Consider the following 23,672-nt stretch of genomic DNA (forward strand, 5'->3'; position numbering starts at 1 on the left):
CTGCAGTATAAATGGTTTTTAGTTTAACAGCAAGGATTTCTGGTGCAGGATTTTTATCCATGAGTTCATCTGCTCTTTATGTTTCTGATTTTTGTTTTTCATTGAGGATTTACAGTTCTTTGAGGTTTGGTAACTGAAAAGATAAAGCTGATGTAAGAAGTATCCTGGAAAATCAGACTCCTAAGAAACACCTGCAACTGATTTATACCCTCTGTTAGTGAGTTTCACCCTAGGCTTCAGAGGGAATGCTTGTGCGTTTTGAGAGTTGTAGAAACTTCCATAGGGACAGACCAGTGTAAACCACTGCTCCTTTCCACTTACTTTGTTGTTCTTTTTCTTTTCCTGCCCACCCCCTGTCCTGTCTCATCTCCTACCCCTCAATTCTTGTTTCTTCAAACACAGTAGCCTCTCCCCAAATTCCTTCCATTTTTCTTCTATTTACTCAAAGCCAGATAAGCACCCTGATTATGAAAATTTCCAAATACAGATCCTCTTCAGGGTAGGCTTGTCTTTCCTTCTGTTGTACAGTGATAGTGCTACTGGGAATCTTGCGTCTTGCACTTTCAGTAACAGGTTTTTTTTTCCAAATTTTTGCAATGCAACTGTGAATTCTGTTTCATAGGTCAACTAGTAATTGATTTGAGAGAGAAGAATAAAAATACACTGTGTATCTCTGAGGTGACAGAAATAAATCATAGTCATTTATTAGAAATATTATTTGTGTTATATGGGAGTCAAATTGCACAAAAAATTGTATCAACAGAGAGGCGGGAAACTGTAGCAATGGTACCTAGAGGGATGATGGAGTGACTGGATAAGAGGGGAAAGCCCAAATTCCTGTAATTACTGATAGAAATTATTTCTGTTCCACTTAACATTTCCATTCTTTGTCCCCAGCCGCGCTGGTCTCCATCAGATTGTGCCAAGGCCAGCTGTGCATGTCTGTGACATTGAAACCTCTTTACAATGTAATGAAAATATTTAACATCTATGAACATCAAAATAATTCATATAGAATTATGATGATTTTGGAGCCATAGAGACACTTCACTGAATTATGTAAGGCATCAGACTGTAAATCAAAAGTTCCAATAAACAGTATATTCTGAGGTAAAATAGTTAAAGTAGTCAGAAAATATGGCAAATTTTATTTCCTGACAAGTAGATAATTTGTATTTTATGGTTACAGGTTTTTTTCTACAACTAATATTTGCAGTTGAGTGTTTTTCTCAGAATTAGAGAAAAGTAAACTAGATCAGATAAATTAGGATGCAGTCATATCAGCATCTTATCTAAAGCCTGATCCACGTACAAAAAATGTTTGGAGCTTTTTTTTGGTTAGCTCTCAAAATTCCATTACCCAAGGATTTTTTGCTTTTAATGTCAGACACCAGTATGTAATATTCTGAACTTTCGAGGCCAATGTTGAAAATGGGTCTGTATCTGTGTTTTTCTGTTCATAGCTCTCATAGCTCTCATTGGAGAATAAAGAAAGGAAACTTTTTATTTTTTTTTTAAAGTAAATGTACGATTGCATGTAGAATTTATAGCAGCATTTAGTCTAAACATCCATGAAAATGGTTGTAGGGTATCTGTATTTGGGTTCTGTGAGTGGCTGCAGCATAGACCCCTGTGCATTGATATGAACTGTATGCTGCAGCTGGTTTTTCTCATTTTAAAGATATGACTCTAAAACTATTTCCACAGAGCAAAAAAAAACCCTCTAAATATGCTTCTACAATGGCTTTCTTTTGCTGGAGTTGCAATGTGAAGAAGGATTTTCCTGGGAAGATTAAAAACACTGGGTGCTCCAGACAGAACAATTGAGCATTTCAGAATGAATTATACTGACTTGCTGAACTAGACTCTTCTCCCTGTGGGCATGTATTTGTTTGCATATATTTATCAGTCTGCTTGGAAACAGAATGAGAAACATCCATGCATTGCCTTTTAGAAAAGAATCTGAATGGAACTTTTTCTGTTATTGTATTAGGGAGAAAAAGGCGTCCTAGGGAAGATTGTAGCCACTTACTGTAAACCAGGAAGAGTCTGTAAAGGCACTTCCCACTGATTTTCACACAGTGTGAGTTGCTAGTTCATCTTTCCTTTAGATAATTCCATGCTCCAGTGTAACAGTGAAGCATACTATAACTCCCTGTCTCCTAGTTTAAGCTCCCTAAGGGAGGTATTTCAGGAAACCCTTACTTGCTGGTAGTTTCTTGACTGTCAGGCTATTTTACTTCTTTATTTTTACCCATGACCACACATGAAGCACTTCAGACTTAATCTGATTGTTGGTAGGACTTCAGCAACAAATTCAAATGCTTCTAGAATTAAAAGTTCTTAAACTAATGACTCGCTTTCTACATTTAATATTTTAATAGCTTCTCATGAAAGAACTTACTGGCTTGTTAAAGTTATGACTGTATGGTCTCAAAATCAGGTTGGTTCTGATATTAACCATGTTCTTCACAGGGTACAGGTCTATCTAGCAAGCACACAGAGCAATTACAACTACTGAAAAAGTGCTGGAATTCTCTTCCCTTGTGATCAGAAAAACTGTTCCAGCATTTGACATAAAGCAAATGCTTACCAGTCACTGTGCAAGAGGTTGCTTGCCAAGGCATATGGGTTATTCCCACTGCTCATTGCACATAAAGAAAGCTATATTAGGAGCCTGCTCACACAACACTGATGTTGTTAGCAGAGAGGCAAGTTCTTACAGTGGTTGTTTTGATTATTGGTCTGCAGGCCCTGAGAGCACTCCAGTGTCTCCAGTGCTCCATCAATCCGTGTTTTGATTTTATCTTGTGAAAAGACTCAGGGTACACTCTTCATTCTTCTCAAATGTTATTTCACCATCTAAGAAGACTGTTTTTCTTGGTTTTCTTCTACTTTTTATGTCCTTGAAAATCAATGCTATTGGACATTTGCTAATTTCTTGGCTAGGTTGCTTATAGCTCCCACTGCTAGAACTCTGAATTGAAAACCAAAATACCAATACAAACAATTTCAGCATAGCTTATACATCTCCTTCATGTCAAAAGCAAAAAATATTACTGAAAATAATGAATATTATCACATTTTCCATAATAAGGGAAGTGTCCTGCTGTATGGTCTTTCAAGAGTATAGTGAGGATTTAGGAATATACCCTTTTCACTTAAAGCTCTCCTTGTGTTATGTGAAAAATGTATTAGGCAAATAGAATGACAGTTCCACTCTTTTTGCTTATTTATTTTTACTTTCTAATTCACCCAACTTATACATTCAAAGGGATGCTGGTGCCTGTCTTGGTTAATTGTGGATGTCTGCTTATGTATTTGCATAAAGCTTTAAAGCAAGGCTGTTTGCTTTCTATGGGTATGAAAATATATTGGCAGGGGTTTTAAAATCTTGGGGACAAAAAAGTAAAAGCAGTAATGGACTCACAGTCATTCACTTTCACCCACTATCTAGTAGATTATAAAAGCTGGTAGAAGTTTTTTATAAGGAGCAATGCCAAAATACTGGTTGATGAAATTGAGTAAATAGGGAACTAGGGAATAACACAATTTTTAATGACCTCCACATTTTGATTTATTAACAGTTTACACAGAAACTGTAGATTCTTCTTAAAAATGGCAGTTGTAACCATAACATGCCATGAGGATTTTCTGATCTATGCTTTGCCTGTTCATTTTCTGGGACACAACAGTCTCACTGATATAACCTGTGTAACATTGGATTTCTTTTCATGTATTTCCCTTTTACTTTTTACCCAAAATTGTTCTCTATCCTAGGGATCAAGAAATGGTTCAGACTGAAAGTTATTAATCCAGGTTCATTTTTAGCCATATATAATAATTACTAAATCCCCTTCAGTTCATTTTCATTGTTTAAAAAAACCCAAAACCAACAAACATTTTGGGGTGATGTACCTCAACCACGAGGTGGGAGGAGAGGAGAGCTTTAGCTTACATCAGACAGACAAATCAAAGTCAAGAGCTGAAGCTCCCAAAGGAAGGATCTAAACAGGGCAACTGTTCAACAGTGTCCTCCAGAATATCAAGACCAACATCACATCAATCTATGTTCTGGACCAAGTATGAAGCAATATTCCTGAAATTTATTTGTCATCAGTATTACTCTCATAAACTGTCCCAGCACTACGGTTTAGTCTTAGTTTATCCTGAAGGGTTAGTTGCTAAGTAGTTGGAAAAGCTTGGAGAAGTTCTTGAAAACATTTCAAGATAGGTTCCCTTTCCCCCTTGCCTTGCAGTGAGACATAATCTGTCTCATGGAAATGTAGCCCAACAGACTGCCCTACAGATCTCTTGGTCCAGTGATTTGAAGCTGAAGTAACTGTGGTTTAGATTTAAGGCCACTGCACACAAATTTTGAACTGTTTGCTGCAGGATTAAATAAGGAATGGGTCTTTTTACTTCCCACATATCTAATATCTACACATGTTTTGGAGAAACAACAGCAGAGAAGTAATATTTGTTAACATCATGGCCCTTTTTTAAATCCATAGAAAGAGGAATTTAAAATGTACTGCTTACTGTTGTTAAAGAATGACAGTCATCTAGATTAATTTGTGTGCGAAGCAATTTATAGAAAACAGTATTGCTTAAATTGATGTCTGTATTCAAATACTGTTCATATCTGTCTCCCAAGTGTTATGTGTGCTGTTGTAATCTTGATATGCTCTGTTGTTTTCTTCTTAGTTCTTAACAATATCAGCATTCAGGCCAGCATCCAAAAAAGATTATCTACCTCTCCAGTTTTGATCTGAGAATTCAACGTATGTTTAGTAACCTGTAATGTTTGTTTAGTAAACCATTCTGCACCATATCAGGGGGACTGCAAGATCTCATGGAGCATGTGTGCCATTGCTGTCAGATGGGCTTTTTTAACTTTGCAAAGTAGGATTAGAAGAAATTTGTCTCAATAGAAACAAAAAAGGGTAATAAAAGCATGCTGGTTCAGAAATGACATGGCATTCTTAAGTAGGTGGAGTTCCTCTCAATGAAATACCTGTAACCTGCTTCTCAGCCAACTTACTATCCTTTGAGTGTCATAGTTTTCTCTAAGAAGTATTTTATATATTATTTTTGCATTGTTTGTCCAGACACTAAGTCTGAAAGTTTACAGTTTTTTATTCTCTTCATCTGAAGTCTCAGATGCCACATACACCTTAAGGAGATATGTAGCAGAACTTAGTTCCTTCATGTTGTTTGCAGTGGGTAGCTTTTGTCTGGCTTATGCTGTGCCAAGGGCCATATTTTGCCACAAAAAGGATAAACCTGTATTCCTCAACCCCCACCTTACAACTTCTCCCCTTGCAAAGGCACCAGCAATCATGCAGCCACATGATGAGATCAATTAAGTACCTGATATAGTTGAAAAGTAAGCCAAAAAAAAAAAGGGCTGCTTATTGGCCAGACCACCACCCTTCCAGTATTGGCCCAAAATAACAGTGAAACTGCACTGCACTTTTAGTGCGGAAGGTGGCTTCGATATGTCTTTAACTCAAATCTTTTACACGTCATTATTGGTACAGAGTATTTTAGAACAGGGGTTGTTGAAATACAAAACTTACAAGATATCACTGACTGTCCTGTGCAGTGGTACTTTAGGAAACTTTCTTGAACAATGATTCACTAGGAACACTTCATGGTAACATTTATTGTGTTGATTCTGATATGGCTCCCTGCAGAATAAAAATCTTGATATAGATTAAAGTCTTGCAAGGTTTACAGGAATTCTTTAAATCTGAAAAATATCTGAAAATTTAAACAGAATATATATTAGAAGAAAATCAAGTGGGAAAGAAACCACTTAGAACTTCTCATTTTATTTTGTGCAGTTGTTTTCTGTCCAATTAGTGGATTTTGTCATACACGTTATATTATCATGTGAAGGTTTTATTGATCTTCATTAGCAAGTCTGTTTGGACTGATTTGAAAAGTAACATTATGAAACTGATCAGAAATATTATGCCAGACATTCAGAGTAGAACAGTCTGGTTTTTGTAGTCAATGTTTAACACCACTTCTTAAAGTTGTTTGTTTTGTAAAGCACTTTTGTACTTGGAGAATATTTTTTAAAGTTAAATTAGTAGTATAGATCTGCAGAATTCTCTCTTTGCATTTCCAGCTGCTCTATAATAAATTCCATCTGTGTTTTAGCTATATTTGTATTGATTTTTCAGCTATGCTAGCTTATGTCTGTCCTCTGCCTTATTGACCCTAAAGTCAACCAAAGTGGTGGGCATACAGCCAATTTCAGATGGCATTTGGTTAGTTTACTCCCTTTTGAAGTAGTTTAGGAAATGTTACTCAAATATTTCTCTTTTTGTCAAGACTGTTTAACTTTCACAGTTTCATCCCCTTTGCTCTGCATTTCCTCCTCCTCCTCAATATTTTTCAGTTCTAGGGAAAGGGATTAGAAATATACCATGTCTAACTATATTCATGTACTTTGCTTTCCAAATTTCTAGGGATTTGTCTAGCTATGGGGCTTTTTCCCTAATACTAATAATTCCCTAATACTAATAATTCACTAATTCCCTAATAATTTTGCTTTGTACTACTTCACATTTGTCTTTTAAGATAGTTACATAACCCCAACATGTAGCCTAAATTCATAACTTTAAAGGGAATTAGGCTGCGCAAGGAGTGCAAGATCAGGCATTTGGAAAATGGTCCAGCGTAATTGCTTTCTTTTCCCTGTATAATGAGTATTTGTCTTAAAGAACTTCCATGGCTCTTGGAAACTTATTTCACTTCTTCTTAGGTAATCTATGTTGCATTAGCATTTTTGGTCTGAAGCCAGTTGATTTTTATAGGCTTTACTGAAGTGTGAGTTGGGGTTTTTTTCCTTCTCTTTAGGTTTGTTGGGTTGATTTTTTTTGTTTTTGTTTTTTTTTTTCTTTTACCGTTTTTCTGAAATTATTCACCTTTTATTTGGTGGTTATTGGAGTTCTGGAGTTTTTTACCATTCTCTGAAATTATTCATGTTTTAATTTCCCACACCAGTGACCAGAATTACAGCTTCTTGTTTCAAAAGCCCAGACCTTTACTTATAAGTTGTTTTATTGCAGGATGAATGGGAAACTGTCCAGGCAATATCTGATTAAAGTATGGCAGGAAAATATATTTAGTGATTAGACTTACCAGACTTGCTTTATTTTTTAAGAATCACATCCCAGATCATGTACCACACTGTAGTGTTGATAATACCATTCTCCTGACAGTATTATTTAGGGCATGTTTTTTCTGATTTCTGACTGGGAAATTAAAAAAGAAATAAAAATACTGTATTGCCTTCTACATACACATGGGACTGTTTCCTCACCTCACTGTGTGTTGTATGCTCTGGAATGTGTACTTGGGTAAAGGAAGCTACACAGTATTTCTTAGAAGAACAAGCCAGAAAATAGTGATGTAAATAAATCAGTCAGACAGGCATGGTTCTGAGGAGTGAGCTGGTGTGGTTACCAAGCTGACTGTGTCCAAAATCCAAAAAAGAATTGCAGTTCTTTAAGGTGGGTTGAAGGGGACAAAATATCCTAAAACATAAAACAGAAGATGCAAGGAAGAGCAAGTAATTTAGGTTAATGATAAGATTCTGACTTCCTTGTGTGCCAGTGAAAAGGCCTGCTAGCAATAAGAGGAGTTTGTGTGCAGCAAATAGTTCAGAGGTCCATGCTCAGCTTTGCTCCTTTCATTGTTGAAAAGACAAGACTCATTTTTCTGTTTCTGGAGTTATTTAAACATAGTTTCTTTTGTTGTTTTCCTGTTGATGTCAGTAGAATGAGAATATGTAAGTAATTACTCGCCAGGATAGCTGTGATATCGTGAATTGAATTTGCTGCTTAAGAATGACTGCTGCACTTGCCTTCACAGTGGTACTTGTAGAAGGTCATGAAACTTTCAGCATCTCTAGGCTCTTGCCTGCAGTACTCCTTTCAGGGAATATCTTCTCAAAGGAACTTTGACCTTTAAAAGTTGAGATACAGCATCTTTGAACATGAAGTACTCCTCAGTCAAACCTCGCATCATAGTCTTTGTCGTGTTCTGAAAACAGCTGTTACGTGTTGTTTACCTTTGTCAGAGAGGTCTCTCTCTCATGGCCTAATACTGTAGAAAGGCAAATATCAAAGCAACTTAGCACCTACATTATCTACTCCAGTCCCCTTATTAGCCTCCTATAATTTTAAAGCCTAGTTACAAATTCAGGTAGGATCTTAAAAGCTAATAAAACCACGTGAAAGCAAAATGTCATTCATAAAAACACATATAAGACAAAAAAACCAACAAAGTGCTAAAACTGTAATTTTTGGGTTTTTTACAGAGCATGGTCTTTTTAAGCCATGGAAACAGCATACATGCAAAGTTGTTTTACCTAATGGAAACCTATACAGATAAGTAGAATTTCAGTGCTTTTAAGAAACCCTGTGTATCCGCTTCTTCATTGACTTTTCAGAATATTTTACCACAGGATACCCCATGATACCTTTATTTTAAACTTTGTTTTTAAAGATACTTCCAATTTTGTTTTTATTTAAATTTTCATTTTAACAATGAAAAATACTCTTTTAGAGAAGAAACATATGTAGAATACTTCAGAATTTTCTGTGTGTCTGCAGGTTAATATTTCCATTCTACATCAGAAGTGTGGACATTTTATTGCATGTTTTAATTGACTTTAAAGTGAAAACCATCTTTTAAAAATGGAATTGCCTAGTAAGAGGGGTAAAGGTTTTGTCAAAATTCAAGATGAAACAGCGGAAATCTTTAAATGTACACAATCTTTTTATCATTTCTGGTCATGGTAAAAAAAATAAATGGGAAAACATGCCCAGCATTCACTGGAAACTAGATATCAAAAATGAAGTGATTAATGTGAAGTAATTTAGATTAAGAAGAATACATCAAAGGGAAGCATCAAAACCTTCAGGCTTATGTCACCCTTCACAGATTTTGCAAAACTATTCCAATAATCCTGCTTGAATCAAATATAGAATTTTAATATTCAGACTTACTGCAGTATAAACACATTTGCCTTACAGTACTTTCTTGAAATGAAGTTTTATGGTACTATATATATCCTTTTGCAGTTTATTTTCATCTCAGCTGAACAGCTGATGTATGCAAAACTTGATGCTTCCCAAATATACAAATAAGAAGCCCAGAAAGAGATGTATGGTGCAAACTCTCTCAAAGGATTTCTGTGGAAGTTGAACATGTAAGACTGGGTCAAAACTAAAGTTAAAACTACAGTAATTTCACGAATACAAGCCGCACCAATTTGACCAAAATTTTGGTGGAAACCCGCAAGTGCGGCTAATATTCCGGGGCGGCTAATCTATTAACAAAATTCTAAAAGCTGCCAACACGGAAGTGAGAGCCCGCGGCAGCCCCAAGCCAAGCTGGAGCCCGGCCGGCCCCGGCAGAGGTGGGAAAGCCTGGCAGAGGCGGGGCCTGCAGTGTCGGGGGCGGGCGGCAGAGCCTGAGCCAGCAGGGCGGGGGAGCCCGGGAGAACTGGGGCTAGCAGTGCAGGGGAGCATGGCAGAAGCAGGAAGGCCGGCGGGTGGGGCTGCCTGGCAGCGGGGGAAGCCCAGCATAATCGGGGCCAGCAGCGTGGGGGAGCCCGGCGGTGCGGGGGCCTGCAGTGCCGGCCAGGGCGAGGAAACGCAGCGGCGGTGCAGACGGGAGGGGGCGGCCGGCGAGCGTGGTGGCGGCGGCGGCAGCCCTGCCGGCGGGGCGAGCGAAAGCGCCGCCGCTCGCGAAAGCGCCGCTCGCGAAAGCGCCACCGCGAGCCGCGAACCGCAAGCCGCGAAAGCGCCGCCGCGAACCGCGAGCCGCGAAAGCGCCGCCGCGAGCCGCGAGCCGCGAAAGCGCCGCCGCGAGCCGCGAACCGCGAGCCGCGAAAGCGCCGCCGCGAGCCGCGAACCGCGAGCCGCGAAAGCGCCGCCGCGAGCCGCGAGCCGCGAGCCGCGAGCCGCGAGCCGCGAGCGCGCCGCCGCGAGCCGCGAACCGCGAGCCGCGAGCCGCGAGCCGCGAGCCGCGAACTCAGCCGCGAACCGCGAGCGCGCCGCCGCGAGCCGCGAAAGCGCCGCGGGGCGGGCGCGGTGCTCGCGAGGCGCGGCGCGGGGCGAGCGAAAGCGGCAGCGGGGCGGACGGCGAGCCCGGCGGCGGCAGCCCTGCCAGCCGGGCGAGCGAACGCGGCAGCGGGGCGGTGCTGACGGGAGAGGGGGGCCAGCGAGCCCGGCGGCGGCGGCAGCACCACCCAGCCAGCCCCGCCGAGCCGTGGCGCTGAGCTGGGCCACCCGGCCCCGTCGGCAACCATGAGCGGGCCGAGCCTGCCTGGCCCCGCCCCGAGCCAGTAAAGCCCGCTATGCCGCGATCCTCTTACTAATTGGCCAATTTGTGAAAGCTGCGCACGGATTCTCGCAACGAACGAAAGTGCGGCTAATATTCGGGGTGCGGCTTATCTATTGACAAAGACAGCAACATTGTCGAGGCACCGGGGGTGCGGCTTATAATCCGTGCGGCTTGTATTCGTGAAACTACTGTAATTTGGACAAGTTTGTTCATCCATTTCTACCCAAACATATCTCAAAATTACATGAAAATTAGTTTATAAAGTCAGGTACAAGAAGTTACTTTCTTAGTCTTCTATGAGTTCCTTTAATCTCTGTTCTCTCACCGTACATCTCATCAAGTTGCCCTGTTGTCATCTTGAGCCAGCATTAGGAATGTAGGCAAAGTTAGGAATGAATATAAAGTCCTTGCTTTCAGTTCTTACACCTTTTAGCTGCGAGTCAGAAGAAGATGTCCAGAAACATCCTGCTAAGCCAGGAGCAGTCTGGAGATCTCACATAGGCCACTCTATGTGTGTGATTCATGGACTTCTGATGCAATGGGAAAAAATCTGGCTGAAATGATGATGTCATACTGAACATGTGCAAAGCTGAATTTTTGGTAGCAGAGGGTTTTGCTTGTTTCTTTTTAAATAAAAGAGCTTGTGATCAAGCCAAATATAGCCATAGTTTAGTGTAGAGAAAAAGTCTTATTTCTGACACTATTAAGATCATCTGTCAAATAAATTAATTCTGTACAAAAGTGCTCCCATGCTATAATGTCCTTAGGAGCACATTCCCCTTTAATTAGTTTCAACTTCTAAACTTCAATTTCAAAGGCACTTGATTCCCATAAATGGAAATTTTACAAAGCGGTGAGAAGCTGATTGCAGGTTCTTCTTTCAATGTGCCGTGGACATCTTTCATAAAAGATGATGTTACACTTCCAAGAACACGTTACTGCTTACCAGCAGACTGAATGTTTTCTCCATGGAAACCCAGTGGATTTCGCACCAACACGTTTGTCGTAGGTGAGGGTTGTGCTGGCTTAGTGTCTCTTTGGTTGCCATACAGAGAGGAATTGCTGATGCAAGATGTTTTGGTCTGTAAACGATGTATCGTGCAATGGTGAAAGAGCTCTCTTAAAAAGCATTTTGTTGCGGTGTGAAGTGTTGGAACGGTTCATGATCCACTAAGTAAGGAGTAACACTAGTCAACAGCTTTTCTGTGTATTTTAGAACAATTATATTCCTTTTTCCAAGCCAAAATATAGCCATCACCATTATATAAATGTAAATCATTCTTGAGAAGTCTGGTTCTCTTCCTTCATTTCCTGTAGCATGTTAGCTGCAGCTTATTTCAGACTGCTTTCTCTTAAGCTCCCAGAAAATGTAAACAGGGCAGAAAAATCTTGTCTACAAATCTTCTAAGTAATTCTGAACTCCCACAAGGAGTACATTACCCAAAAAATCACCTATTGCAAATTACTATTGAAGTTTCTCGGGGGTTGGTTTGGTTTGGGTTTTTTGTATGTTTTAGTGTCTAGGGAGAAGAAACCTGGTTTCTAAAGGACAAAATTAAGTCTTTAGCATGCTGTGCTTTGACAGCCCCAGTCCTCATGATTCATGTCTTTTTGTTATACATTGTGGTGGATTTTTGTTCCTCAAAATTCTGTTCAACTTGTGAGCATCCAACAAACATGACCCTACAAAGGAAGATCTCACTAGAGTTTGTTTATTGTTATTGTTGAGTTTATTTTGTTACCATGCTGCTTTATTCTCTGTTTAACACTGTCTGATCTGTGGATCTTCTATTTTGCCCAACAGACTGAGATGAGTCAAACTATGGAAAAAGACTAAGAAGTTTTCCATAGTTTCAGTTTTTCATTTCTTCATTTCATTCTGCTCCTCACAGCAATCTGTGCTTATTTACTGTTTACTACTTGCAGATATCAGTAGTTATCATTTAACAAAGACATGCATTATATATTTCTTTATAAAATCAGACTGGGAAATGGTCATCTACTTGCAGTTGACAGTGGTCTGTGTGTTTCCTCCATTTTGATGAAAATATGTTAGCAAATATTTTCCAGATCTAAATGCAATGGGGCTTGCCGGCTATGCATATGGAGAATAGTGCTTCCTCTCCCCACAAATCTGTGCCCAACTCTCTCAGACATGTGCGTTGTCCTTGACTGCTGCTCTAAATATAAGTCAATACATGACTTTTGACCACTCATAGCTACCTTACATTTCAGAGAAGCTTTCATACAGGTCTTTCCCAGGGTAAATTTTAGTACTTCTGCACTGACAATATTATTTTGACATGAATACACGTGGATTTCTTATGCAATTAATTGCTTGCATGGGTTTATAATCAGAAAAACATGCATTAAGATTAAATGATAATTTAGTTGAAACTGTAAACTGATGTGTAGTAATTACACAGTTGTGCTAGTGACCAAACTGGCTGGTATACGATGGGCCAACACCATGCATCTAAGTCAATGCAGAGACTCATAATTTGGCTGTGAATTTTTGGAAGATCTGTATTAAAATGTATCATTATCAGTGTGTATATCTATACATTTCAGATTTTTTAAAGATGTTTAGTCTGAGAAATATGATTGTTATTGCATTTGTTTTATAGTATGATTAAATGTTTTAGTGCTTATGCTACAATGCCACTCGTTTTTATTGCAAGGCTGAACACTAGCACAGAAAATCAGTTTTAGTTTACTGATCAAATGCTGAGGGTTTTTTCATTGTTTTCATAATTCCTTTAATAATAGTAAAGATTTTGTAATTTTTGAATTCAGTGTTTCCAAGCAGCAGGTTAAAACACTTGTTGCCAATACTATTAACCTTGGTAAGCAGTTGTGCACTGGTGCCAATTATTTTGTTTTTCAGATGATAAAACTACTCAGATTCATTGGGTTAATGATGTGGTCTTTTATGGTCTTTTCTGTTCCACTGCTCATGCAGAGCCTTCTAGATTTTGACTACATGAAACTGCCATAACATGGAAGTGGGGCTGGACAGCGTGAGGGCACCCTTTGGCAGAAGTGAAGGATATGGTGTGGTTCTCTGAGGGTAGTGCTTCAAACCTGTGAGAAAGAAGCTGTCATGGCTCAGTCTAGGCAACTGTACATTTACTGTGGGCTGTGGAGTAGGTTGGAGTGAGGGGGCTCGCTGGGGGAGGTGAAGGAAGCACAAACTGGAGGTACTGAAATGAGAAGATGGCATGGGGAGCAGATATGCTCTACTTGCATGAAAATATACTTGTATATGAAAGATTGCCTCTGGGGTCAATGGCAGCAATTTAGTTATCTGGAGTATTTAGAGAGGCAAAACCTGTACTTTGAAACCTGTTTGACCAGACAGAGAGAGGCCTGGAACTTTCATTAAAAGTCAGTTGAGTAGTAACTTCCAGACCTCTGGGAGGTCTCCCTTTCTGCAAGGGTAGAAACTTGAGCTTTCATATGCATTTTCTTAGATTTTTAGATAGCTTTTTTGAGAGCATTGCCAGTTTCTGTTGCAGCAGACACATACTGCTACTTGCAGAAGAGCAAATGTAGACCAGCACATCAAAGGTCGAAGGATGTGTCCTCCTACCCTGAACATGTCTCTCCTGATGTCATTTGTTCCATTCAGATCAACTGATGTCAGATGACAGGGCCTGTCAGTAAATTGCTTGCAGAATCAGCAGTGAGTTATTTGTCAGTAGGCTGAACACCTGCTGAAGATGATGGAGTAGTTCTGAAATAAACTGGTACTTCTGCAGCCTTTAGCAGTAGAAAGGATGGGCTCCATAAGATACTGCATTTTGTTTTAAATTACTATTTGACAACGCTATATCTTTGTGACCTTAGTTTAATTTATTCTTAAAGTATTTCTGTATTTTGGATTTTTTCATTTTAGCATTTTCTTTGTCAGTTAGGAATGTTTTATTTACATTAATCTTGAAACAGACTACTTGAAACCTGATCTTTCTGAGCATAAATTCTCCTAAATTGTTCCTGTATGTTTCTTATTTTGCTAAAATTATTTGGTTTGGGATTTTTTCTGAGGTGAATTTTAGCATGCTAATTTAAATATGTAATGCAATTATGATGTCATCATATATTTATCCTTCTGTTATTTTATCAAGTTCTTTCCTTATGTTTTTCTGGTTTGTGAGTTTCTAACAAGTAAACAAACTTGTTCAGGCCTCTGTTGAGGGCAAGAATGTGGTATAAAAATACCAGAGTCTGTTTTCTGTTGATCTGAAAGTACAACTGACTTGGGTGCAGCTGGAGTCTTATAGGAAGGTGGTTATAAATGCACCTTTGTATTCTTTCTAATTTTTTTAATACACTTGTGCCCAGGAGCAGTCGCTATTGCCCTGTACATCAGTGACTTAAAGCAGTGCTCTCTGTTCCAGTTTACTACTTGTTTTCTGCTTTACCCAACATCCATGAGAGTTTAAAACAATGGAAGGACTTTCAGCATTATTTAAGGACTTGTTTTCTTAACTTAATACTAAGGAACTGTATTGAGAAACACAGAAATGCTTCCAGATTCCCAGACAGAATTAGAAAGTTGGAAACTTAGCTATACCTTCTTCTTTGATTTTTTTTCTGAAATGTTATTTCTTGTCATACTGCATGAAAGGACTCAGAACACTTTTACTAATTTTAAATCTCTTCTTTGTTAAGGATATTCCTTTTAAGGAGTAACAGCTCAGTAAGCTCCTTAGTCAGACAACTAGATCTCTGTGGCTCAACTTTTGATTCAGCTGTCAGTGTGGACATATTCAGTATATATTCCCCTAAACTGTTGTCATTTTCTCATTTGAATTTAAAGAAAGAAATCACTTCCTACAGGATTCCTTGATCTTTGTTAAAGCTATCACATAAATCGACTATAAAAGACAAAATCTAAAAGATGGGAACAAAAAAAATACAGTGACCAGCAGGACTGGGTTTTGGTTGGGGTTTTCTTATCGTTTTCTATTTAAGTGTTCTTCCTTGCTTGCTATGGCTCTTATCTATGCATGTACAGTTTGACTGTCAATTCTTTCTTGTGAAGTACCTAAAGTGCTACTAAAACAAGTATCAAGCAACAGTAGCACCAGTAGGGAGTGTCCCCTGGCAAATTACACTGTCTTCCTTCAGGTTAGCTGCCCTTTATAAACGCTACTTTTAAAAGTTTTGGGCCATTTGAGAGTAAAACTAGTCTCGCTGTCTTTCTTCACATAGCATAACAGAATAATAACTTTTTAAAAGTAGGTAGCAGTGTTGAGGGTTTCCTTTTCTCTGCAGAAAGCACCAGTGAAATCCCCACAGAACATGCTGTAACCTGTTCTAAAGAACAATGGAAAACATGACAGGAATCTGTGAGTTTTTACACTGGAACTTCATAGCTTCATTTTCCTTTGTCTGATTGCCAGTGGCTTGCAGACCCAGCTGGGGCGGCTCGGGGAGCGCTGCAGCTCGGGAAGGCGTGGGGGAGCCGGGGCTGAGCGCAGGGAGCCAGGGCTGAGCTCAAGGAGCCGGGGCTGAGCTCAAGGAGCCGGAGCTGAGCTCAGGGAGCCGGGGCTGCTGCCAGGCTGAGGGCAGGAGCCGCGGCGCTCCCGGAGCTCCCGGCCGGAGCCGCGGCCCACCCGGCCCGTGCAGCTGCTCCTTACATGGGCATGGCCGCGGCTCGCCCGGGGCCCGGGCGGGGTGGCCCGCTGGAGCCGGGCCGGGCCGGGCCGGGCCGGGGGCGGCGCGGCCCGGGGGGCTCAGCCAGACAAAGAACAGTCCCGGCGACCAAATAAGGAAGTGGGAGCTGGAGGATTTCAGAATAGGAGCAGAGGGGGAGATGCCAGGGAAGCAGTCTGCGTGCAGGAGCTCCTCTCTGTTGTTACCAGCGAGTGCTGAACGCAGGGGATCGAGGCTGGCGGACTTGTCCATATCCTTCTGTGATCTTCAGCCAGCAAAGTTAAGAACTCAAGCTGTGTTTGTCATATTTTCTCATGTTTCTGAAAGCTCTCTACAGATTTTTGTTTAGAAAGGAGGGGTCTTTGGCAGCCCCGTTGGTTAGCAGACTGAAGATAAATGAGTCATCCTTTGCCAGGGGGAAAGAAGAATCCCGTTGCAGATAATTTCAAGCATTACAAAAACATATTGGAAGCCTTTGTCTACTGTAGCATTATAATGAAAACTTAGAAATTCATCTAGAAAGGGTACGCAGGTACCTCTGAGAGTCAGAAGTGTCTTTGCAGTTAAGAACAGTAGTAGAGAAAGAGAAAGAAAGAAAATAACTACTAGAAAACCCTGAAACTGTCCTGATAATTTGGATGGAAAAGCAATGCAACATAGCAACATAAAATATGGAAAAATGGTGTCGGATTTCAAAAAGACAAGTTAGGTACTGGTTTAAATGTAGGTGTAAAATTCATACCTTGTGATCCAGTGTCTTGGGATGTTGTTTTACCTACTTGTATGGGCTGAAGTTAAAAGTCTTATTCCTGGTGGAATTCATTTCAGTCTCACTTAAAGCAGGAAGAATCCACAGAACAAATATTCAGAAGGAAGAGCTGTAATCTCTGCTGAGTGAGTGAAACCTAGAATAGAGAAAACTAAATAGCTGTGGGCACAAACTTCAGCAGCAACATTTAACACACTAGCCTGGTTTGCTCTGGTTTCAAAATGTTAGCAATAGAATGCGTCCTAAAGTCACAGCCTTTATAGCAAACAATTACATGCACTGTAAGCTTGACATCCTGATGAAAGGAAGTAAGTTATGCCTTGATCTTGAAGTTGTGTCAAGATCAGCTCATAAACAGCTACTGAAAAACATTTCAAATTCTGTAGGGAAGCCTGGGTCAGAAGAAACAGCTTCTTTATCTTTCCTGACAGGCCTCACAATTACAACAGCTGTAAGTTGCTGAGGTGTAGCTAATTGAAAGATACAACACATTCACTATTGCCATATCAGGGCTATTAAAGAAGGGAATGTATTGTTGAGATTTGAGTTCAGAACTGGGAAGGAATTGCAGGTGGCATTCAAATTGCTGTAATTATCTGTGACTTTTTATAAACCTTCTAACAATTTTAGCATCTGAAGTGCAGGTAGACCTCTCATAAATCCATGGCAATGCTTGATAAAGTGAGTTTCAGTATCACAGCTGAAAAGTGTTATGTCAACTTTACTATGGAGTAAAGCCTGATCAGTGAAGATTTCTTTTCCTAGGTTATATTTTGTTATATTTAATTTCCAGAGCTCTCACACATTACTGTATCAGTAGTTCTGCAGGCCAGGAAATCTTATGGATTATTCATGGATAAAACAGACCAATCATGAGGGTACTGAAGTATCTAGGAACTCTAAGGAAGTCTTTGGGATACTTGACTTCTCCATATGCTTGTTCAACCATCACTGTTTCAGTTCCTTTTTAGAAAGTGCCTACACTGTTTTCCTCTGTGCTGTCATAGGGGTTGCACAGTAAATCTGATCAATACAATTTAATTTTTTTACCCTGCGGACCTTTGCTATTATAGTCTAAGAGGTATAACAAAGAAGACTTAAGTGTGAGCTACTTAATCACCATGTATGTTCATACACATGCGAGTATATGTATATTTCCACAAAAATTGTAACTGCTACCTTATGAAAATTCTCTCAGCAACGGAAACTTCTAATTTTTGTTTTTCTGTTGGTATTATTAGAAGTCTGGATAAAATTATTGTTGTCATTGTTGTTGTTGTTGAATCATGTTTTCCTAAATCAGAGATTGCAGTATGATTTGCTACCAAGTGTTAGCCCTAGCTGTGTTTTCCTTTTTGTAAAGCATGTAACTTTAATGGTGTGTATTTGTAGAATTGACAGTGATGGGAAATGTTTGCCTAAATAGTCTTTCTTGCAACAAACACGTGATCTTTTATTTTCCAGAAGTGCTAAGAACAACAAAAGCCACAAACAGCTTGGTTCTCCTAGTTCAGACATTGTGAATTTCACCAAACAGAAATAGTACCAGACAAAGCAATTTACAGTTACTACCTCAGTGTCTGCCAACATCGGCCGACTTAGGTAGTACAGCACACTTGAAAGAGTGCTAACTGCTTTGGACTGGCACAGGTTTGGTAACTACCATTTCTGAAGTATAGTCAGTCACTTTTGGTTTTGGGAAATCCCGAGTTTTCATTCTGGCCTTCTAAAGAAATCTCAAACTCTCACACATTCCAAGAAAATCAGTGTCTGCTCCTGACTTAAGAATCCACATTCAAAGCTATGCAGAAAAGCTTTGACTTTTTTGTCAATTACCATATGGGATGTAATGAAGTTTTATGGAGATACTTTTTTGTGTTTTAAATGAAAAATTTAAAATCAGCAGTGGTTGGCATGCCAGCTAGTTTAAATAGGATGCATTTCCCTTATGTAGGAAAAACAGGGAGATTGCTGAACTGGCCTCCACAGATCATTGAATTCAGTAAGCTGCATATGAATCAGTTTGGAAGCTTGTAAACTCTTTCAGTTCCCTCTTCTGGTCAATCCTTCAGGGTCTATTTTACTGACATTTCCATCTGAGTTTAATGATGTTTGAACTGTAATATGATGCAAAGCTGCATTGTGTGTGATTATTTGGGTTGTTTATGGATTATGCCTATATCCTTGCATTGATTTCCAGTTTTTAAGGCCAAAAGAATCTCATGTCATGTGTCTCCCTCATTAGGAAATGCCATTTGAATCTGAAATCACAGCTTCTTCCTAGATCTCAGAATTTTTAAATTTTCATTTGTTGGATTTTTTTCTTTTGTCAAAACATCCTGGTTTGATTTTTAAAAAATGAGATTTCTGGCCTTAACTAGTGTGATCAGAATTGCACACTCCAGTATAGCTTTAAATGTCTCACTTGAGTCAGCAGCTACAATGCTAAATTTTAGTATATCATAATGAGGAAAAATCAAGGAGGCAAAGATAAGAAAGGAAACAGAAGGGTGTAGTTTTTTGTATTATAGTAGCACCTGGAAAACAGCTGTTGTGGATAAAAATATGTGTACACTATTAAAATACACTTCAGTGGAGATACACTGCAGCAAAAAGATTGTATTTTAATGCTTCAAATTATTCTGTAATAATTTAAGAATTTGACAGACTCTCTCATGAAGTCCATTGAGTTATTTTCATTTGTTTTCCCTCATTGCTGAGGATGTGATTACTTTGTGTAAGGTTTTCTCCCTGCATTTTCAGCTTTTCTTTCCTGAAGTCATCCTTTTTAGGTTTTTTACTTCAAACAATACTAATTTATTTACAGGGTGATTTGAAAAATAAATCTTAATTTTGTGAAGCTTTTCAAAGTTGAACAAATGCTAGCAAGAAAACTTCAGGCAGTTTGGTGTTTGCCTGCTTTACTAGTGACATCTACCATTATCTTCCCTGGTCCACAGAAATTAATTGTTGGGCTCCTTCACTGCATTTTTCCAAAAGCTGTTTGTTATCATTATAATTGCATTTTAATTATTTATTTTAAATATTAGGACTTAATTGGAGTTGTAGGCAATTGTCTTTTTAAGTGTAAATTAGTTTCCCTCATTTCAGTTTCCCAGTCATGCTGTAGATATAGTTCGAAACTCTTTAAACCAGAAACAAATGTTTCTGGAACTGGAATTATAGGCAAAGTTGTTTACAAGAAAGAATCACAGATCATATTAAGTCAAGCATATGGTTTTACTTCTTTTCTCTTTGGATCTTTATCTCACAATATGCCTCATGCTTGTTTCCCAGTAAGCTGAGCTTCATTTTCACTTTGTATGCCCGAATATGCTGTCGGGTCAGAGAAAAGCCAGTGTCTTGAACTAAGCTGATGTGCACAAGCTGTCTCTGCTTTCATCTTCAATCCCTGAACTGAACATATGCATATGCACACAGATATAAAATTCTTATATGCAAAAACTTTAAGAGTTGTGACAGAAGAAATGTTGGAGAACTTCTTAATGCATGTCTTTGATGCAGTATTATCTCAATCTGTTATAATCAAATACCAAGGAGAAGGTGCAGTTAAGAGATGTGAAGTCCGGGTACTGTTCTTCTATCACTGACTTCTCCTGCTGTACATTAGTCTGCTGTTGTGTGTGTTACATTATCTGCACCTGTTATAGGCTGTAACAGAACTGTGATCTGCTTTTTAGGTAAAATACTATTCTCAACAAGCATACCTACCAAAAATCATGGAGAGACCTGATCAGCCATGAGTAATAATCCTTTTATCTTTGTACTATCTTAATACTATGTGTATGAGCTACCATACTTCTTCCCCAGAGTCATGTACCAGAATTGGAAACAGGGTGCTAGTGCAGTGCCAGCCTTCTCACTGCCAGGTTCTGGCATGCCACTTTGTTCTAGCAGTGGGGAGATGCTTTATTTTCCCCACCCTTTTTCCTAATTGGCAGAATTCCTCTGTACTTCCTGTTGTATTCTGGAGTGATTGAGTGATGCAGTGAGTCTTGAGTCCTGAAGAGTGCTTAATGGTGAAAAAGTGCAGAAGGTGTTGAGTAAGCTAGAGAAATTTTGAGTGCTACCTTGTTCTGCATTGTCCACTGTGGAATGAAATTTCTCAGGTAGAGGTGTTGCTCATTTTGGAGGTTCCTACCAGTTGGGGGAAAATAGTTACGGTGATGTTCTTGTAAACCAGATTTCCAGGAATCCAGAGCTGAAGTATAATACATACTGGTTGGAAACTGGAGCTCAGAGGAGAAAGGTGATCATCCTTGATTTCATCTGCCCTAAAATCTTTTAGCAGCTGTCCAGGATGTTGAACAGAGAGATAAAAGGCAGCGTGTTCATACACTTACTTGGTGCTCATGAGGTAGAAAATGCAAGTGATACCACTGATCACTTCCATGGGCTAAGCATGGAATTGAGAATAGTGGTTTTATAGATGTATTTTTAGAGATTATCCATCTTGTTTTAAGCAGATGTTTAAATTGATGTTACTAGCGATTAGTAGTGTTCTATGATTGCTTATAAAACTGATGTTGTCATGTAACCTGTAAGAAAGTGCTGGATCCAGACCAGGTAGCTTATAGCTGGAGGGGTGTGAACCAACGACAGAAATCTGACATTCTTTATCTACTTGTGGAAAAAAAAGAAGAAAACCGAGGAAAGAAAAAAGAATTATCTACCTTCAAATTAACACCTTAGTGGAATATGTAGTAGTAATTAATGTATTTAGAGTAAGTGACACTCTGGAAGTTTTTCATAATTAGATCACAAAACAACTAGATTTTTATATAATATAGTAATTTTTTTCTGATCACTGGTGCTGTTCTTTGGCAGATGAAGAAGGCACAGGAGACTGTAAAACAGATGACTACAACACAATAACATGATACTTTTTTTTCTGAAGGTAGTTTTAAATCTGAACACTTGGGGTCTTGGTAGTGATAAGTAGTGGCATAAGTGTTATTTTAAAAAAAACAACACAGAAGTATTATAGGGCTTAGAAGAACATCTTGAGACGTTGCTTCTGTGGTTTTACATTAGACATGTAGCCATCCCACCCACTCTGTCATTCAGACAAAAATGATGTGGCAATCGTGGAAACTTTTGCCTCGCAGAAGAGCTGATGTAAATTCTCGTAGCAACACTTTTGTGCACCTGTATGGCAATATGGAAGAGCCTGAGAAGTTTCTCTAGACTGTTGCAGCGCCTTCTCAAGTTTTTCTCCTGGCTGTGGATGTTCCTGGAGGAAAAAAACAAATGAACTTCAAGCCTGGGACCCGAGCATTTTTTGGCAAAAAGTGTACCACAGAGTCACAGTTCTTGCAGCTCCGAGGGAGAGTTGCTGAAGCTTAGGCTGCGCCAGCGGGTAGAAACATCCCGATGGCGACTCGCTGCGGGAAGCCCACGTCTCCCCGGCGTTCCCGGCAGCCTGGTTACACCTCCCGCACGCATCGGGGCGCCCGGGGCGGTCGTGGGACTCTTAACGTGAAGCTGCCGGAGTGGGACGCGCCGGCCGCGGCTCCGGGTGAGTCACGGCGCGGAGCTGCCCCGGGTCCGCCCTATATAGAGAGACACACACGGTACCTGCGGGCCCGCTCCGCTCCGCCGCGTCCCGGGAACCCCACTCGGGCATGTGAGAGCTGCGCGCCGCCCAGGTAAGAGGGCAGGGTACTTTCAGGAGCTGGCAGTGACGTGTCCCCTCCAGATGAGGTGAACGCGCGGCACAAGCGGTGATGGGAGGCGAAAGGTCAGGGCACATGAAATCATGCTGTAATCGGACCGGGCTGACCGCCTTTCTAGTTTTGATCTACTCTTTCTCGCTCTTTTAGTTTGCCTTGTCGTCTGTAGTCGCATTCGAGTTTGGCTGATGCACTTTATTTGCCGAGCCCGGCCATCCCCTTGGTGTTTCCAGACGCAGACAGGATGCTTTTGTGGCGGCAGCGTCTCTGTGCACTTCTGTAGCCCAAGACTTGCTAAATCAGTCCTTAACAAATATGATAGGGCTTTAAACTATGAGCGCCTTCCCAGCCGTCTTTGTACGAGACTTCTGTAGGAACCCAGTGATAGTTCTGGATTCAGAGAGTTGGTAGTGGGCAGGAGACTTGATCTTTTACAAGATTTACTACAGCTTCTTACCAAAATTAAACTAAACATTGGATTTTTGGGTTGTTCTGTGGAATTCGGGTGTCTCGGGTGTCTATAAGGAAGACATATTTGGTGGTCTAGCACTAATGTACTCTTGTAGCTAAAATTTTTTGTCTAATGTTTGTCGCTGCATGTTGAAAGGAATTTGGTGTTACTTAGTAACTTTGTAACTTACAACATTAACAGCTTTGTGGCTTTTTTTTCCTTCTTTTCCAAGTACGCAGCGCACATCAGATATTTGTTTAAATTTTAGTAGTGAAGAAAAAAAAAAAAAAAAAAAGAAAAAAAAAAAAGGAAAGTTTCCTGGCAGTAGGCACATACTTAGAAAGAAAGCTGGGAAAAGTAAGACTGGCCTTCTTTATAATGATGTGTTTACAGAAAGTTGGAAAGCAGAGATATGCATTGGCTATCAAAGACAAACCAACGTCTGCTATTGGAACATTTGGGTCAGCTTTATATTAAGGAATATGGCACTGCAGAGCACACATTTAAAAATAGGAGTGGACACAGTCAATGTTTCATTAGGCTTTGAGGTCAAGAAACTGTTTTTCCATGGTATTCTGTGGCTGTATTGAACTAAAATCATGATTCCTGTGAACAAACCTTATATTTCTGAAATTAACTTCGCAAGATGTTTTACATACCATGCAGAAAGTTTTATGTCCAGTCACAGGTTTGTGTTCACAGAGATACTCTGGTGTCCTGGATGGGA

General features: G+C 39.9%; 1 protein-coding gene across 11 annotated transcripts in view; it reads left to right on the top strand.

Moving 5' to 3' along the window:
* The window catches only part of PALLD (palladin, cytoskeletal associated protein), a 202,126-nt gene that overhangs the window by 108,755 nt on the left and 69,699 nt on the right, over positions 1–23,672 (top strand). For 2 of the 11 annotated variants that reach the window (XM_033060260.1, XM_033060261.1), the window contains exon 1: positions 22,275–22,470. The exons of 8 other annotated variants lie outside the window; for them this stretch is intronic. The gene's annotated coding sequence lies outside the window, so the exon portion shown is untranslated. Of the gene's footprint in view, positions 1–22,263; positions 22,471–23,672 lie in introns of those variants that run through there. One more of the 11 variants, XM_033060259.1, reaches the window with a different exon arrangement.

This window comes from Catharus ustulatus, chromosome 5, assembly GCF_009819885.2.
Source record: "Catharus ustulatus isolate bCatUst1 chromosome 5, bCatUst1.pri.v2, whole genome shotgun sequence".
Lineage (NCBI taxonomy): Eukaryota > Metazoa > Chordata > Aves > Passeriformes > Turdidae > Catharus > Catharus ustulatus.